Source organism: Lactuca sativa, chromosome 8 (assembly GCF_002870075.4).
Source record: "Lactuca sativa cultivar Salinas chromosome 8, Lsat_Salinas_v11, whole genome shotgun sequence".
NCBI classification, from domain to species: domain Eukaryota; kingdom Viridiplantae; phylum Streptophyta; class Magnoliopsida; order Asterales; family Asteraceae; genus Lactuca; species Lactuca sativa.
Genome location: NC_056630.2, coordinates 87,390,321 through 87,409,497, shown reverse-complemented (window position 1 = coordinate 87,409,497; position 19,177 = coordinate 87,390,321).

Below are 19,177 nucleotides of genomic sequence, written 5' to 3'. Positions count from 1 at the left end.
ATGATATTCTACAGACCTAATTTATCGGAATTTACCAGTCGCCCCATCCAACCAGAATGAAGGATAGAATCCGCACATCGAGGAAAAGTGAATCCACAGTTCTAGATACGGGTTATTTAATGTGACCGGTAGATTCCCATGTATATCTCCCTGCTCAACCTATCCGAGTGTCGTGAAATCAGGTTAAACAGATTTAACTAGGTCAAAGTTTTTCAAGTCCTTAAGTTCATTAGGTTTAACTTTCCCTAGTCAAGTCCATTTAAAATCTTTCGTGCCTACTGACGCATTAAACCAGAGCATAGACCCTTCAACTTTGGGTACGTTACGCAGACTCAGATTGCCTGTTATCGCTTGATAATATCACTTCCCAAAACATCTCCTACAAGCACATTCCATTAACACCATATTTTTTTATTTTCTGATTTTCTAATGTTTTTGGATTTTTTTTTTAAATTAAAATTTTCTAATTTTTGTTTTGTTTTTATTTCTCCCCCTAAATTTGTGCATAGGAGAGAAACGAAAGTAAATGCGCAAATTTAAACTATCCTAAAACAAAAATTAGTCTTTAAAGCGAATTAGGTTAAGACTCAGGAGTATAGAGAAGAAAACGCAAACCGTAAGTCACCGATTGAATCTGCATTCAGAAGGTCTGAGAACAGCAAGCATAATCTCAGAACAGATCTGAAAAATTCTTCATATCATTAAGCAGTAACCCCATTTGTGATCTCTTCCTTTCTTCCCTTCCCGCAAAGGACACATACTCTCCAATAATGTTATGAGTGTTGTACAGTTGAGAGATGTCCCCAATCATATGCCAGGAGTAGCCACTACCAACAAACTGAAGTCTGATGATATGCCTCCATAGCTGCTCCGGCACAAAGCGGGATCAGTTGGCCTTTGGAACCTAGTCCATTTTGAAACTGGGTCGACCTTTGTCATCAACGCAAGGTACTTTCTCCCATGACATGTCATGTTTATCACAAACAGAAGATAAAGAAATATTAGAATCGTTAGAAGATTTGGGAGATTGAGCCTTCGGAACCCATTTATAGTTCGTTTTAACCCATTTCTTTTTCGATTCGATGGGCGCCTCGGCACTTGCTTTGGAACTTGAAGCCGATCTTCCTGATGACTTTGATGTAGCCGGTCTTTGTTTCACTGGAGCATCTCTTGGATTTGGCTTCTTGGCAGGCATTTCCTTCTTGCCATTGGGATTTAGATTCTTTGCCTTGTGGGTTTGATTCTTGGCCTTCTGCGCGTTCCAGTCACCATTGTCTGAACGTGACCTGGAAAGGTTTCTTTTGAAGTATCTCCCACTTGGCGCGTTTTTCCATCCTTGTGCATAGTAGGGAACGTACGCGCGATTAGGAAAATTTCTGGCAATGCGTCCAGGTGTTCCACAGTGAAAACAAGTCTTTTTCTTCACTGTGAAGTTATTTCTTCCTGCCCCTGGTGGCGTATCCTTGCCTTGTCTCTTATTTTTCCCACATGCACAGTTGCAACAGACACTCTGTTTAGCTTGAAATGGTGGCCTGTATTTACCAACGACAAGTTGATTAGAAGCAACAAATTAAGAGTTCAAGGGGTCGTTTGTTTGTTCAGAAGAACTCTCCTTGTTCTCATCCTCTGTTACTTTGCTTGCACAAGAAGTAGCAACATTAGTATCTTCAACATTAGTAACTCCTCCTGACACAAATCCAATTCGTTTGCCATATTGAAGATGTGGCTCCCTGTCAATTTCGTCCTGTGTCATAGGCATGGATGTGTAGTTATGATTATAAGGAGGAGGTACACTGTTATACCCTAGACCCTTGTTTTGATTTTCTTTGAATTTTAATTGGGTTTCATATAAGGACTCGACTATCTGACTTGACGTAGTATAATTTTTAAAACTAACATCTGTTTTTCCACACTTAATTTTTAAAGCGTCAAGTTCTTTAGTTACAACAACAAGTTGTCTCTTAATATAATCATAATTTTCACACTTGTTGCTATACTCTTCCTGAAGTTTCCTAAAGTCCTTGGTTTTTGCTTCTAATTCAGCCTTCAGGGGTTTCTGTCCTTTCCTGAGTTGATATCCTTCATATCTCAGGTCCTCAACTTCTCTTTTAAATAAATCAATTTGTTCCCGAAGAAGTTTAATCGTGGCTTCTCAAGCTGGAGAACATGTAACTTCAGTGACCGGAATGTTTTCAGAACTCATTGTTTCTCTACACTTCAAAGCATCAAGTTCGTGAATTACATCAGCAAGACTAAGATGATTGAGATCTTTTGTCTTCTTGATGATAGCCATGTTCATATCCCACGATTTCGGAAGTGAATTTAGCAGCTTTTTGTTGATCTCAGACTTAGTCAAGAAGATCCCGGCTATATTCATCTTAGTAGTGAGTGTAGTAAATCGCTGCAACTGAGTTTCAAGGGTTTCTCTAGGGATAAAATCGAAAAAGTTGAAATTTTGTCTTAACATATCCTGACGACTCTCTTTCATGTTTCAACTCCCTCGTAGACCTTAAAATCAATTAAAAGGCACAACTAAGACCCAAAATCAAACTTAAAAGTCAAACCCATTGATTATAGACCTCAAAAGTCAACCTTAAAAGTCAAATTTAAAAAGTTAAACTCAAAAGTCAAACTTGAAAAGACAAACTTAAAAGTCAAACCGAAAAACTAAATTTGAAAATTTAAAAGTTAAACTAAAAAGTCAAAGTTTAAGATCAAAGGTCAAAAGTTAAAAAAAATTTAAAATATAAACTGATTTAGTTAAAATCCGATTTACTGCCGTATAAAGAGTTCACTACCAATAAGGGTTTGCGGCAGTAAACTCGGAGTTTGCGGCCGTAAACCTCAAATTTACGGTTGAGACTTAATTAAAATTATTTAAGATTCAAAAATAAAATAAAATTAACTACTGAAAACAAGATTTTTTGCTGAATATAGTTTACTGCCGGAAGGAGTTTGCGACCGTAAACTAGGAGTTTGAGGCCGTAAACTTCAATTTTTCGATTAATATTTTTCAGTTCAATTGTTAACAAAATTTCACGAGATTAATTTAATTCACGGTCCAGGGTTCAACGCGATTTAGAATACGGTCTTCAAATTAACAAACTTGCACCAAAAATCGGTTCACGGCCAAAGAACTAAGATTCACGGTTGAAGAACTTGATTGGTTTGCGGCCGTGAACTCAGTGTTTACGGCCGTAAGCTTGGACCGAGAACACAGAATATTTGATTTTTGGATGAAACAATAAATCCTTTTGACTGATACAACCAAGCTCTGATACCAATTGTAAGTCCCTAATTTGCCCGTGTATCAGTCAGATCCGTTTGATGGTGCAGAATCCCAATCAAACGGATGATGTCAAATCAAATAGAAGAGAAGGAGAATAAGAATAATATGAATCTTGAATGTATTGATAATATGAATTAAGTTCCTTACAAAAGATTCACCCACACAAACATTCCTTTCTCTCTGGCCGTAAACTCCTTAGGGTTCATCTAATCTCTACTCCTCACCCTAACACCTCTATTTATACTTGGAATATGGGCCGGATAACACATGGGCCGTAAATGAGTTTACGGCCGTAAAGTGTTTACGGTCGTAAACTCAGCCGTAAACTAGACCACAAATTCATAAGTATTACAGAAAAATACAACTGCCTAGAAAAGTAAAGTATAAACCATATTTTGACCAAACACTTTATATTGACAATCTTCTTTTTGATATTTCTTTATGTAATTTTCTTCAAACATAACATAATAGGTTTCTTCTATCTTCTTTGATTTCTTCTTAAGAACACAATACGCCTTTGATGTTAAATGAGTATCTCAAAAAGATTCCTTCATCATCTTTCACATCAAATTTGTTTTGATGTTCTTTGGAATTGTATAAAAACCACCTGGACCCAAACACATGAAAGAATTTAACGTTAGACTTTCGATTGTTCAAAATTTCATAAGGATTTATAAGAAAACGTTTGTTAATGTAAGTGATTCTAAGTAAAACAATCATTTTCAATAGTGCCAGCCCATAAATACATAGGAAGATTCGTAAAGGAGAACATTGTCCTTGCAGCTTCACAGAGAGAACGATTTTGTCTTTCAACTACATCATTCTGCTGTGGAGGGTAATGTGAAGAGAAACTGTGAGAAATTCCTTTTCTTTTCAAAAGTTCTTCAAATGCATAATTTTTGAATTCTGAACCATTATCATTTCGGATTTTTCAAACTGGCTTTCGCAATTGTAGCTCAACTTGCTTGATGAAATCAATCAACTTCTGTGTCGCTTTGGATTTCTGTTTTATAAAAAATACCCAAGTAAATCTAGAAAAATCATCAACATTAACTAAAATGTATTTGTTACTGTCAATGCTTTTAATAGCTGACGGACCATAGAGATCAATATGTATTAATTCTAGTGGTTCAGTGATCTTGGTATTCATTATGGAAGAATGAGTTTTTTTGCTTTGTTTTCCGATCTCACATGCAACACATAAGTGTTGCTTTTCAAATTTCAGAAGAGGAAGTCCTCGAACTAGATCACCAATTACGAGCTTGTTGATATCCTTGAAGTTCATATGAGAAAACCTTCTGTGCGACAACCAACTATCATCCGAAGACGCTTTTGCAAGCAAACAAATAGATGGCTTTCCTTGAATCGGATTTAGATGGAGAGGATACATTTCACCTTTTCTTTTTTATTTCAGAAAAAACAATTTTAGATTCCTTCTGCATCATTTCTGAACCTTCTTCATCAAAAGATACTTTAAGACCTATACCTACAACCAATTGAGAAACGCTAATTAGATTGTGTTCCAAACTTTCAATGTAGCTACCTTCTGAATTGAGAATTCCCCATTAGTTATCATGTCATATCCCTTTATTTCTCCAGTGGCATTGGTTCGATATTTCACTTTTCCTCCATCTTTCAAAGTCTGATACTTTCTTAATTCAGATTTCCTTCCTGTCATGTGAAACCGCTCTTAACATACAATTCCGAATCATACTGCTCGTCACACATAACCTGCAAAATTTAAATAGATTTAGGAATCCAAACTGACTTGGGGCCATGTGAGAATTTCGTCTGAACAGGAAAAATCTTTGTTTTGTCAATCCAAAATGATTTTCTGATCAAAGTATTGTTCATCCCTTTTTCTATTTTAAAAGCATTATTTTTTTTATCACAAAGATTTATTTCAATAAAATAATATTTATTTGAATATCTTCTTTGTATTTTGAAGCCATCTTTTTATGAAAACTCATTTTCTTCCTTTTGTAACTTTGATTCATATTCTTCAAGAGTAATTTATGGACTGGAAACAACTTTGCTTTCAACAATAACATCTTTCAATTTAACTATCCGTTTTGAAAATTTTAACTTAGGTGAGGAACTCGATTTTGGTTTCAGAATTTGAGATGAATCATTGTTTTGATTAAAATATCTTGATGAATTAATAGAACTTTGATTTAAATTCATTCCATTTTTCTTCCAAAATTGTTTTCTTTTAGCCAAATTATTTTTGTATGTCGCATTCATTTGTCTTTTCTTTTCAATAATTTCCTCAACAAATTTCCGAACGTTTGCTTTCGGTTTTTCTTTTCCGTTAGGTGTTTCATTCATTTCCAATGAAGATTCACTTGAAACTTCTTTTGTGCCACTAGATTCAGCCTCATCATAACAATAGTTCACACGATTCAATGGTTCAGTAACGTATTTTCCTTTTGATTTCTAGGAAGTCATTTCTGAAAGACCTTTTGTTTCATCAGCATTGTCAATTGGCTTTGACTAAAAATATTCATCACATCCTTTTGCATTATCAAGGTCAACTATGGACGTTAATGTAGAGGTGTCAATTTTGTTCAGTCATTTCTTTACAAAAATTTGATTAGTGTTTTCTGAATTCTTGGAAAAACTGTGGCTTCTTCTTTCAAAATTTATGAACCTTTATTTTCAACAATTGAACAAATTCAATTGAGTTTTCAAAAACTAAAATTTTCTTTGGTCCATCAAGATTTTTCACAAGTGGAACAACCAATTTCATCTTCTACAGATATTTCACTCATTCACTTTCATCAAATTCAGAATTAAGAGTATTATCCGAATTCAATTTCTTGCATAATAAGTTATATTTATGCATATCACTCATTTTGATTTCTTTTTTTTTATCTTCTTCGGTTAAAATATCTTTCAACATGTTTTTATGTTCTTTGGACTTACTATATTCTACAATTTTCTCAAGTCCAACTTTGTAGGAATCAGAAACATCATCTCCTAAAGAGATAATTGATTCACATTTATAACATTCAACATCAATCTCATCTTCTTTCAGTTCAAGAGAAGGAAAAATCATCTTGTGCAAACCCTTACCTATTTCGCAATCTAAATGAAGTTCAACTATATTCAAGTACAAACGTCTAGCAATTAAACATTAATATTTCACTGTTTTAAAAGTACTCAACTATCTCTCTTAAGCAAAATAACATCATCTCTATAGATCTATTCAACTCAACCTCCAAGGCTTCTATTCTTATCCGTCTATCCTCATTCTTAAATTTTATCCCGTTAAGATTATCATTCAGATTAGAATTGCTGATACGAGTTCTTTTTAAGCTATCACTAAAATCGGAAATCGTATAATGTAAATCATTTAATTCGGAATCATAACTTGATGTCAGAATATTAAGAGATTTAAGGATAGAATGTACCTTTTCGAAAAAACTCTCGCATTCACTCAGTTGCTCCTTGATTATTTTAGTTGAAAAACTGCTAGCTGAAGCTTTTCCATCATCCGTGACATATCCTTTCCCATCCGAAGTTTGAACCATCAGACATTTTCCTGCATACCCTTGTTTTTCTGACTTCACCATGAGCAAGTTCCCTCACTTCATCTTTTGAGTCAGTGGACCATTCCTCAACCTTTCCATCGTCACTATCCACTTACACCATCAACACTGGTTTCCCAGTTGTTGTTGATTTCTTTCGGAGTTCTTCAATTTTCTGATTATAATAGGCTTCATCCTTTTCTCTCTCCTTATTCTCACGCTATTTTCATAGCATGCACTCTTTTTCAAAATATTCTTGCCATGAAAATAATTGCAGTCATATCTAGAATCATCTAGCAGCTTCTTCTCTTTCTTCTCATCTTCATTCTACAAGGTGTTGTAGCTCTCTTATCTTGGATTCTCATAATTAGAATTTCCTTCTTTGTACTTGCTTCGAAAGCAAGAAAAAATATTCTTAATGAATTTATTTGGGTTAGTCACCATTAGTGCTTTATCTTCCTTAGAGAGATCATCATTGGAATCATCAGTAATTGACGTCTTTTGCTTATCACTTATAGCAGCCAATACCAAGGATCCAACACCAGAGATTAGCTTCGCTTCTTTTGTGACTTTGTCTTCATGTGATTTAAGAATTCCCACCAGTTTTTCCAGAGAATAGTTTTTGAACTCTTCATGAGACTTAACAGTTGAAACTATTGATTTCCATTCAGATATGAGACCATTCATGAATGTTACCTTTTCTTCAATAAATTGTCGTTGAAGATTGTATTTAAGCATTCTGATAAACAAGTGATTAATTCGATTGACAGTTTGATCTAGATTCTCTTTTGATTTATGCACAAAGGATCCAAACTCTGACAAAAGTGTCGTTTGCAAAAGTTGTTCTAGGTCGTCATCAGCATAGTACAATTCCTTTAGTTTGTCCCAGATTTTCTTTGCAGTGCCGTATGAATTGACAAGACAGAATGTGCTAGGAGGAAGAGAAAATTGAATGATTCTCATTGCCTTCAAATTACACATCAGTTTGTCCTTCTCATCATTTAGAATTTCTGTATCATCAGCAATGATTGCATCATATCGACCTTGAGTTTTAACTTCATCTCTCGTACTAGAATACTTGTACGTTTCAACTGTTATTGCGTGCCAAATTCTATATCCATGTGTTTCAATTCCCAGCACAAAATCTGCGAAATGAAGAGCCCAAACTTTGTAATCTTCAGGAAAAATGATAGAAATCCTTGTTGATGATCCAATACTGCTTGGAGGATTGGATGAGAGAGAGAGAGTGAAGATCATCGTTAGGAATTTTAGTGAAAGTTCAATGAAATTGAATATAGAATCAGATGTATAATCTTGAATCGAGTCTAAGAGAAAATGAAGGATTTAGATCTGAGATCTACACTCAATTTGCAACGATAATGAACTAATGATTTGAAACGATAATGATTGAAGTGAGATATATTTTCATTCACTCAGCATAAAAATAGTTTGTTTACAAGTTTAGAACTATTCTTTCTATGTTGTCTCAAATCCATCCTAAAAGGCATGAACATTGCCCTATAAATAGACAAAAAGATAATGATTCCGAAAACATACATGCCCCATTTTAGAATCGGAACTAGGCTATATTCTGAAAACTACAACTTTGACACAACACAAATAATTACTTAACACCCATGGACTTGTACGAGACGCGCCCATTACACAGGCGTGCCACGTTCACCAAAAAATTCTCAGATTTCAGATTTTAGTGAATACAATAAATTAAAACCAAAATAAACAACGTACCTGGTACTCAAAAGTTACAACTATGTATTTGTTGGATTAGTGTCTAAGTCCATAACTATTTTGGTATGTACTTGACCCGATGGTGCATGGTCCATTTTGGTTGCCTTCACCAAAGCAACTTGATAGGATGAATTATGGAGAGAAAGGATTAATTATGATTTATTAATATATTATGAGAATAATATATTAAAGGAGAAATCATATTGTTTAATTAATATTAGTCTATAATTAATAAGAATTAAGTTTGTGGCTAAAAGACATTAATTAAACTTAAGGGACTAGAACTGTCAATTGTATGATAGTTGAATATTGAGTTAATGGACTCCATATTAAAGGGGTGGACGAATTCTATGGGGAAACCCATTAGAAATCGTCCTAGGCCTTTAAGGAAGGAGTCAATGGGTTGCTTAGGGCTTAAGCATCCAAATTAGGGTTTCCTTGTTAGATAACCCTAATAGCCTCACTATTTAAAGGACCCTTAAGGCTCAAAAGTGTGGTGAACTTGTTAATTAGGGTTTCCACACGCTTTGGGCAGCCTCCACTCTCCTTATTCTTCATCCTCTTGCTCTTGGTGTTTGTAAGCCATTAGAGGAGTGACATTTGTGACTCTAAGCTTTCTAAAGTCATTACAAGGAGGATTTGAGATTGTTATTACTACATAACATTCAAGGTAAGATCTAAAAACCCTTTCACATGTTAATATGATTAATTGTATGCTAGAACTAAGGTTTAAAGTCTTGGATGAATTGCATGTACAATAGAGAAACCTAGATCCAAGCATTAGGGTTTGCATGAGCACATAGGATGTTCTTATAGCTAAAACCCATCAGTGGTATCAGAGACTAGATTGGTTTCTATTGTATTGATGCCTTGCATGTTCATTCTTGTTGCAAAATCGAAATTTTGGCCTTCTGACTGATGAACTCGGCGAGTTACAATGTGGACTCGGCGAGTCCATAGAGGAACTCGTCGAGTTTGAGCGTTAGAAGGAGGTAGTTTCGGGATTTTTACCTATTTTGACTTAGGATAATTGCCATAATTGTTTAAAATTAATAAAATTCGAATTTTGTGGATCCCTTATGATAATCCGTGTCAAAATTAAAAGATTTTGGTCATCTAATTAGATAATTCTTACCTTATTTGATAAATGTTAAATTATATGAATTATTTGATCATTATCTTACAAGAATTTGAACTAGATCTAATTAGATAACCACCAATTAATAGTTAATTGCCTTATTTGAATTATGTGATCTAGAATATTCTTGACAACGTTTGGAAAAGTTTCAAATTAATCCCTTTAGGTTTTATAGTTTAAATTTGAACTTAAAAGTTTTGTGTTTGAAATTTAAATAAGTTAAACCCTAATGTTTTGAAATGTTTCAAAACTTGCCCTCAAGTTTTGGGATTTAAAAGTTGATTAAAAGTTTAATTTAGGAATGTTGAATTCTAAAACCCTAGTATGGTTTTGAAAAATTCAAATCACACCCTTATGGTTTTATTAATTAATTAAGGTGTATAATTAAAAGAGGTTTAATAAATCCATAAAAGTTTTGGTTTACAATTTAATTGAATTAAAAGTATAATTATTAATTTAACCACATAGTATTTTAAAAGTGTAAAATACACCCTAACATTATATATATGTATGATTAAAAGTCAGTCTTACCGTTAGTAGGCCTCATTCACGAAGCTAGTCTATAAGGGGTATTTAAGGAAATTGTCTATAAAATGACGATTGAATGGGTATCCACTCTTACCAACCGCACTCTTGACTAGTGGAGGGTCATTAGCCGAATGGGTAGGATAGGACAGAAACCTTCCATTATAAGTATAATGAAGTACAAAAGTAACTAAATGTTTTACAAAATTCCCAATCTTAGTTACTTTAGGCAAAAGTGAATTGATGCAATTCCATGAAATTACACTTTGTGCCCTTGCGAAGACGTTAGTGGAGCATGTGTGGTTAACCGGCACACTAAATGGTTCTAAGAAAAGGTAGCAAAGGGTGACTCAATGTTTGTCATAGTTCGGTGGAGCGTGTGTGGTTAATCGGCACATCGGATAGGTGATTGTAACATGTGGGGGCTCCATGTAGATTTACATGGTTATTCACACCCGCTTTGTGATCCTCGGCATCCCAGTCACAAAATAGAGGGGCATATCGAGATTTAAACATGCCATTGAAATGTTCAATGAATCTCAATAGATCTAGGAATTTTCAATAAATTTAAAACTTAAATTTCTTTTTCGTTTTTCATGGTGGAAATTGGTAAATCATCATTTACCTACCTTCAAATATTCTGCAACTAGATTACGGCATCCCTTTTCTAGGTTGTAGCGTATTATGTTGGGTCCTAGCCTTAATATCTCATTTGGGTGATTTATTAAGGACTCAATCAATCAACTAACTTGAATTTGTTTTCTCCCATTTTGTAGATGTCAAAGTACGACAACTATAGTCTTCCCAAATCCTGTGGAACAAGCTTTCCACATGAAGATGATATTCCACGATTCGATCAAGGAACAAGAGATCATGCTTCACTTCCTCCACCTCCTCCAATTATTCTCCTTAACCCAGAAGTTCGAAGGCTTGAAAAGTTTAAGCTCACTCAATCCCTTTTGGCAAGTAAACATGAAGAAGGAAAGTCAGTATGTGCACACATCCTAGAGATGAAGTCACAAATTGATAGATTAAGAGTGTTGGGATCTGTTGTCTGTGAGGAGTTGGCTTTTGGCTGAGTTCTTCAGTCACTTCCTGACTCATATAGTGAGTTCGTAAGAGAGTACTATATGATGAACCACGACGTAACCCTCATTGATCTCACCTATATGCTTATTGCTGCTGAATCAGCAATGATTTGGCGCACTAGAAAAGCAAAGTTGATTGGTGGATCTGCCTTCCAGACCTCTATGGATATTGGAAATGGAAATGAAAGGCATGCCATGATCGAAAATTTTGATCATAAGAGAAAGGCAAAGTCAGAAGTAGTTCCGTGTGCTGTTCCAAAAGAGTCAATTTGCTTTTATTGCCAAGAGAAGGGGCATTGGAGACGAAGGTGCCATATTTACCTAAGTGATCTAAGAGATGGGAGAGTCAAAACGAATGGCTCTGCCTTAGGTAAAATCCATTAACTAACTCTTTTAAGTTCCTATTCTAGATTCTTAATACATGATGTGATAAGATTACATTTCGATGTCTTGTAGGATTGAAGAAAATAGAGGAAGCTTATGGGAAGAAGTGAGCGGAATCTAATCATGAAGAAATGGACTTTGATCGCATTGCTTGAAGATTAGAATTTTGAGCTACCACTTAGAGTTAGAATAGATTGCTAAGAAATATGTATTAACATAGTTTTTAAATGAATTGCATTGTAAGGAAAAATTTTTCCGCAATAAAATAAAATTTGATTTTGGTTATTTATTTATCCTTGCAATGGCGTGTATGAAAAATTGATGTTTGAATGTTTCTATTATTAGCAATAATGGATTTGATTCTTAATTATGTTATTTGTGGAAATGTCGAGAATTTACGAAATAGGGAAAGTTTCTCATCACCCAAGTTTCAATTGGATAGAAACTTGGAGTCATACAACTTGGTTGCATGATGAATGAGAAATTTCATATTTGGAAATTAGACTAATTCGTTGACAAAGTGTCAAGTGAAGGACTAGGAGATCAAGTACACAATGTTGTGTGTTGATTAAGTCCACTACAAGAGTGAAAAAGATATTTTTCATGATTTACTAAAGGTTTAGTGGATATGATTATACTTATAAGATTAAGTGTAATTTCGAGTTGATTTGAAAGAGTTTAAATCAATAGCAGAACGAATAAGAAGAATCAAGTAGGCAGAAAGATAAAAGTTTCTCTATTCTAAGAAGAAGGGAGAGTACCTTATATTATGTTTTATGATAGGTCTTAATGATTAAGAACCATATCTCAATTGATCCTTTACATGAGTCTTAGTACAATTGTATGTATGAGAAGAGGAATCAAGAATTGAAGAAATGGTTAAATCAAGAAGTCAATCATACTTCGTTCTAAAACAAGTCTTAAAGTTAAGATTGTGACATTGAGTGACAAGTGTTAGGAAGGTTTATAACATTCATCAAATATGGAAAGTTGTGATGTCTTGGATAAGACAAAGACCAACTAGGACCAATTTTATGAAGTGTTTCGTCTTGATAAAAGCTACACTAACTCTTGAATATTTGTTTGTCAAGAAATGTTTATAGACAAGAGAATCTTATATGTCATGGAGTCAGTGGGAGTCTTAATGGTCTTCAAAGGTTTCAAGAAAAAATCAAAATAAACCTTATCGAACATCACTAGCACATGATTTGAGATTTACGACCTATCGTGTTGACACTATCTTGTTTCTGTGCCGTTCCAAGTGAATTAATTATGCATATGAGTTCTATGAATTCTCATTTGAATGCATAAAAGGCAAGCACCTTGATCAATGGAAAGTACATTGGTAGGAAAGGGTGAGCTGCTTAACTACTTGGAAGACATGGTGGGCACTGGTGTTGCCATAAGGCAAGAAATCAAGATTGAGAAGGTTCGGTCCATATAAGTTTGGATTTGTTGCAAACATTGGTTTTGACAAATTCGCATGGATAGGAACACATACATCATTAAAATCTAAGTGTCATAAGATTCCCTCCTTCATGAAAATGACTGTGAGGAAATGCTTTCACTAAGAAAGATTTTAAGAAGATAGTGATTGTGAAAATTGCATTCTTAAATTCGATTATGGTTACGGTATCCCATTCCATGATTCGAATTGTGAGATTTGGCAATTAGTCTAAATTGTTTAGACACACATATGAGCTATCTAAGGGAAAAATGTATAAGCTTAGATAAAGGATTATCAAAGCATTAGGTGTTAGAAACATGAACTTAAGAAATTCAATAGGTATTGTTTTTATGAAAGTTAAGCTGTTTCTGAATACATGTTGTAACATCCCGAAATAGCAAGTGTAGAGTTGAAGGACTAAAAGTGTTATTTGGGAAGAGTGACTCGGCGAGTCCATGGATGGACTCGGCGAGTAGGGTCGCGACTTGGTCGCGTGTTAAGTAGCCGACTCGGCGAGTCGATGAGATGGACTCGGCGAGTAGGCGCTGGGTGGAGAAAACCCTAATTCTCGGGGTTGAGCCCTATATAAAGAACATAACAGCCCACTCTCAGCCTCTTTATTCATCTCCAAATCCAGAAACCCTTAGCCTTCGTGTGTGAGTGATCCTATCTCAATTGGGAGCTTGAAGGAGATGATTATTGAAGGAATTTTGGGAGATTGAAAGCTTGGAGCAAGGGGCTTTGCTTGGATTCGAATTTCATTGCACTTGGGGCGTCCATTGGAGGTATTATCTCGTTCTTGGTCTGTTGATATGTTGTTTCTTCATTTTGGGGTTTGTGGGAACTTGTCTATGGATGTAATTGGAAGTCTAGAGGTTAGATCTGAGGTTGCTACCTCAGCTCTGGAATGAAGAAGAATCAGAGAGCATGAAAGTCCCTGTGTTGGAGTGTTTAGTGAAGCTTGCATGTCCCAAACCCTAAACCAAAGTGAATAAGGCCTAGATCTCTTTGGATTCACGTAAAGTTTGCCACTTTACGTGATGGATGAGTTGTAGGAGGCTAGATCTATGTTTTGGATAAATTGCATGGTCTGGAATGCTTCTGTATGGATTCAGATCGGCGGTACTCGGGGAGTCACATGGGTGAACTCGACGAGTTGTTTGAAGATGAGCTGGGACTCGGCGAGTTGGAAGAACAACTCGGCGAGTCGGATGAAGATGGCCTTGGACTCGGCGAGTTGTATGAACAACTCGGCGAGTAGGTTGAAGATAGCCATAGACTCGGCGAGTCTGTTCTTGGACTCGGCGAGTCTTGTCGAAGAGTTCCGATATTCTCTGGTTGGGTCGAGAATTGGTGAGTCAAGGGATGACTCGGTGAGTTGTGTGCGAGAGGACTCAGAAGTTGTGGGACTCGGTGAGTCTCGGGGTGACTCGGCGAGTTAGGTCGCGAATTGAGTGAGCTCTGAGTATGGGAACTCGGCGAGTCATCGGGTTGACTCGGCGAGTAGGGTCAGTCAGGGGTTGACTTTGACCTTGTCTTTGACCAAGGGTTGACCAGTGGTTTCCAGGGGTATTTTGGTAATTGTTGATTATTGTTTGAGTTCAGTGCATTGGTGGCTGTCCAAAGGAGAAGATCGTATCAGTGATCGGAGCAGCTTGGGTTATCTGTTTTGTCGGCAGTTTCGAGGTGAGTTATCCTCACTATATCTATAGGGTCTACGGCACCAAGGCCGACCCCTTTATCGGATGGAAATCCGAGTAGTGTTTGTTGTTATGATATTGCGGAATATGGGCCGAAAGGCATTACGTTATGGGCCGGAAGGCATTATATGTTATGGGCCGGAAGGCATTACATGTTGTGGGCCGGAAGGCATTGCGATGTGGACAGGAAGGTCATGGCCTGGAAAGGCGTATCTGTGTAATTAGTATGTTGACTGATTCAAAGGGTGATGTTATGCTAGTGACCGGCTAGGCCGGTATCTTGATTAGAGTAATGCTATGTTATGTGATCTGTTGATCGAGTGCTGACTGTGAACTGTTATATGATTATGTGTTACGTGCATGATTGCTAGGTCTGGGGTGTGACCCGGTATGCAGGGTCGTTGTATGTTCTGTTATGATATGTATGCTTTTTATGCTGTGGGCCGGAAGGCAATATGTTATGGGCCGGAAGGCAATATGTTATGGGCCGGAAGGCATTGCGTTAGGGGCCGGAAGGCGATATGTTTTAGACCGGAAGGTCGTGGCCTGGAAGGGCGTATATGTGGTTGGTATATTGGGGGTATCTCACTAAGCTTTCGGGCTTACGGTTGTGGTTTTATGTTTTCAGGTTCTCAGGAGTCTGTGGCAAGGCAAAGGCGTGATCGTACCGTTCCTCGCGTTGGTGTTTTATGATATGGACCTGGGAAAATGCTCTGCTAAATAATGTATTGAAAACCTTTTGTAAAGATTTTATGGAATCGAGATGTTTTTGAAAAATTTAAAATTGGTTGAATTTTTCGGTCGTTACAAGTTGGTATCAGAGCCAGGTTTGAGTGAATTGGAGGAACACTCGTGTAACTCCAGTCTCAAATCGAGGAAGGTTTTAAAAAAAAAATTAAAATGGTTTTCAAATTAAGTAAAATGAGGACGCGGAGGTACGATCAGCCGGAGCCAGTAAGTAACCCCAAAATACCATGCATGTTATTTGTTTTGAGCTTTGATAGAGCAGCATGCTAGTGATAGGCTAGGGATCTTCAGGAATTCATGATAATGTTGCCTGATTTGTGATGCCTGTAGCCTAGGGTCCCTTATGGGAGATTCTCAGTGTTCCTCTAGGGGTGAGGGTTGATCGTTGTTATGCATGTTCTCTAGGGTATTGTGGTAGTACTTCATACAAATATGGGTAGGTGTGGAAGGTAGTATGGGCCCGTACTACTGAAAGCACAGGACCCATACGCGTATCAGGGAAACCATGATCTCTAGGGTTGGGTTGAGAGAGTTGGATCCCAGGCTTGTGGGAAGTGTCCGAGATTTGCTATGGTGTTTTTCTGTATGGTGATCCCGAGGCATGCTGGGAGTGGATCCGGGTCAGGATCGGAAGTAGGAGAAGGGGGTTCAGGGCAGTTCTGTGCCGCCCGAGGTTATTGGTCAGATGAGCTCGTGCGAGTTGGATGCGAGGATTCGCGAGATCCTGCATGATGAGGTTGCTGCTTTGTTCCGGGCTGAGTTGCCGGAACTGTTTGGGTCGATCAAGACCGCCATGGTTGAGTGTTTGGATGAGCGCGGCTCTCGCGGAGACGGCTCCCGCGGCGGCTACAGTGGCTGTAACAACGGCAGGGGGAGGAGCTGATAGGGATTTTCAGTATCAGGACTCCGATAATGCGGCGCCTCCCACCTTCGATGGAGTTCAGGACCCGATTGTTGCTATAAGATGGTTATCGGACGTGGAGGGGTGTTTCTTCATGTGTTCATGCCCTGCTGATCTGAGGGTGAGGTATGCTCTGAGCCTGTTGAGACTCGGGGCGAAGGATTGGTGGAGATTGACCACGGGGTCATACTCGGATGCGCAGAGGGCTGCGGTTTCATGGAATCAGTTCAGAGAGATGTTTAGTACTCGATATGATCCGCAAGTTGCGAGGGAGAGATTGGCTCAGGAGTTCCTTGAGCCGAAGCAGGATTCGGAGTCCGTGACTGAGATCGCCAGGATGTTCTTTGTGAGGGCGACGTTTTGCCCTGAGTTCGCTTCGGAGTAGGCTCAGATGTCCCGATATCTGAGTATGCTCAAGGGGGGATATCAGACAGTTTGTGTCTGCGCAGAGGTGTGAGACTTTGTTGGAGTTCCAGGAGGCCGTCAGGCGGCGTGAGTTAAAGGTTGAGTTACGGTTGCGTGAGCTGGGGCAGGCTCCGATTATGTCGCAGCCGGCGCCGAAACGGTCCAGGACCGTTGATGTTAGAGTGGGGAATCTGAGTGGCCACACTTGTGGGAAGTGTGGGAGGGGTCATACCGGAGTTTGTTGGTCCAGTGGTGCATGCCGCAAGTGCGGAAGGGAGGAGCACTATACGCGGGATTGTCGGCAGTCAGTGCCGGCTCGGGATTTGAGGATTTGTTATTATTGTTGTCAGGTTGGACATTTGAGGGTCAACTGTCCACAGCTTTCTGTAGGACCGGTGCAGGCTCCAGCACCGGCCACTTTGAGGATTCCAGGAGGAGGTCAGGATGGAGCGGAGCCCCAAGGGCTCAGGGTCGTGCTTATCAGCTTGCGGCAGAGGAGGTCACAGCAGTGCTGGAGGCAGCTGCGGGTATGTTTCTTTCTTGATGTTTGTTATCTTGCGATTATGGTGGTGTATTGTTTGTGCTGGTATCTTTGTGTGGATTTCGATGCGGTATTCGTCGTTCGTGAGGGTTGTTAGTGGAGATGCGGCATTGGGTTGAATGTCGGGAAGCATCCACATTCGTGGAAGGGATAATTGGAGATCGGATTCTTTCGAGCGGATTGATCAGTGAGGAGATGTGTTTTGCTGAGGGTTGCTTATGCTTGTGGGAAGCAGTCAGTGTGTAAGTGTTCTCTTTGTGCGGGGTTGTTCTGGGAGGTCGTTAATGGCGACCGGTGGTTGTTAGTCAGTGCTTAAAGTGGGGGAGAATTGGGGAATTCTCCGGGAGATCGATGAGTATTTGAGGGTGCTTAGCTGTTGGGATTCAGCAGTGTTTTGTCAGCCCAGAGTATAGGCTGATAGGAGCGAGTGTCGGGCATGCGGGGCGAGATACAGACCTAGGGCATTTGATTGTGGAGGCCTGGGAACAGGCCGGGATCAAGTTTGAGTAGGTAACCGGGGTTATGTGATCAGAGTATTTGTATGCTTTATGTATGTTATGTGTTGTACTGCATTATTTCTATGTGATTTATGTTGTGCATGTTTACAGAGTTGGAACCGGAAGGTTCCTGGAGTTAGAACCGGAAGGTTCGCAGAGTTAGAACCTGAGGGTTCATGGAGTTTGGGTGTACGGACCCACAGAGTTATAGCCTCGAGTGGCTAATATGTGCTATGTGAGTCGGTCCAGTATGCTGGAGACTCTGTTGGTATTGTCGGATCAGTTTGAGATTGCGGATTGTGTATGTTGCAGTGGGATTGCATTGGAAGGTCTGGCCCCGGGTAGTGATCTTGTTTAGTTGAGGTAGTGCACGGGCTTGAGAGTCCCTGCAAGGAGAGTCAGAGTAAGTGTGTGGGATGGATAGCGGAGACGCTAAAGGGTGGTGTAGCGTTAGACGTGCACCGTGGCATTTGTCGGAGTGACATTGTGGCCGAGTGGATTCCTTGGTAAAGGAAGAGAGAGAGAGGTAAGAGGTGTGTAACTCCGAGAAGGAGTGCAAGTTCACGGAAGTGAAAGCGGTAGAGCAGAGTTATGATTAAAGTAATTCGAGTTTGGTTACTGAGCAACGTGTTTGCGGCAGTGGAGTAGAAGCTCATCCGGTTTGGAATGTCAGCTGAGGTCGCGGAGGGAAATCCGCACGTGTAAAGCCAAGAGGCTCGGAGGGGATGCAGGGAGAGAGAGTCTTGGACTCTCAGTGTGATTCTGATCAGGGTATGGGGTGTATATTAGTGGTTCACCCTGGGAGATATTCGAGGATATTATCAGTGTATCAGGTTTTCCCAACCTGAGGGTGTTAGAGCTGGTTCAGCTTGTGTGTGCGGTTGCAAGGGGAGAACTCGTGAGAATTGCTCTGAGATTGAGAATGGGTCTCTCAGTCGACCCGGATCGGATAGAGTGGGATTCGGATCGGGGATCCGATGGTTCATGGTTTTCTAAGCCTTATGGGTCGAGGGATTATTGAGATTTGGGGCAGTGATGCATCTTGGGTAATTCTCGGTTATTGAGAGTGATGATCAGGGGGTACAGTCGGTGCCCGGTTCGAGACGGTGGTCAGGACACCGTGAAGGAAGGGAAAGTGTGTTCGAGTTTCGATAAGTATGCCTTGAGGGACCTGGCCTGGTTGAGGCCAGGTGGCGCGTTGCGGGAGTATCTTTGGAGTTGAGCTGCTGTAGGCTT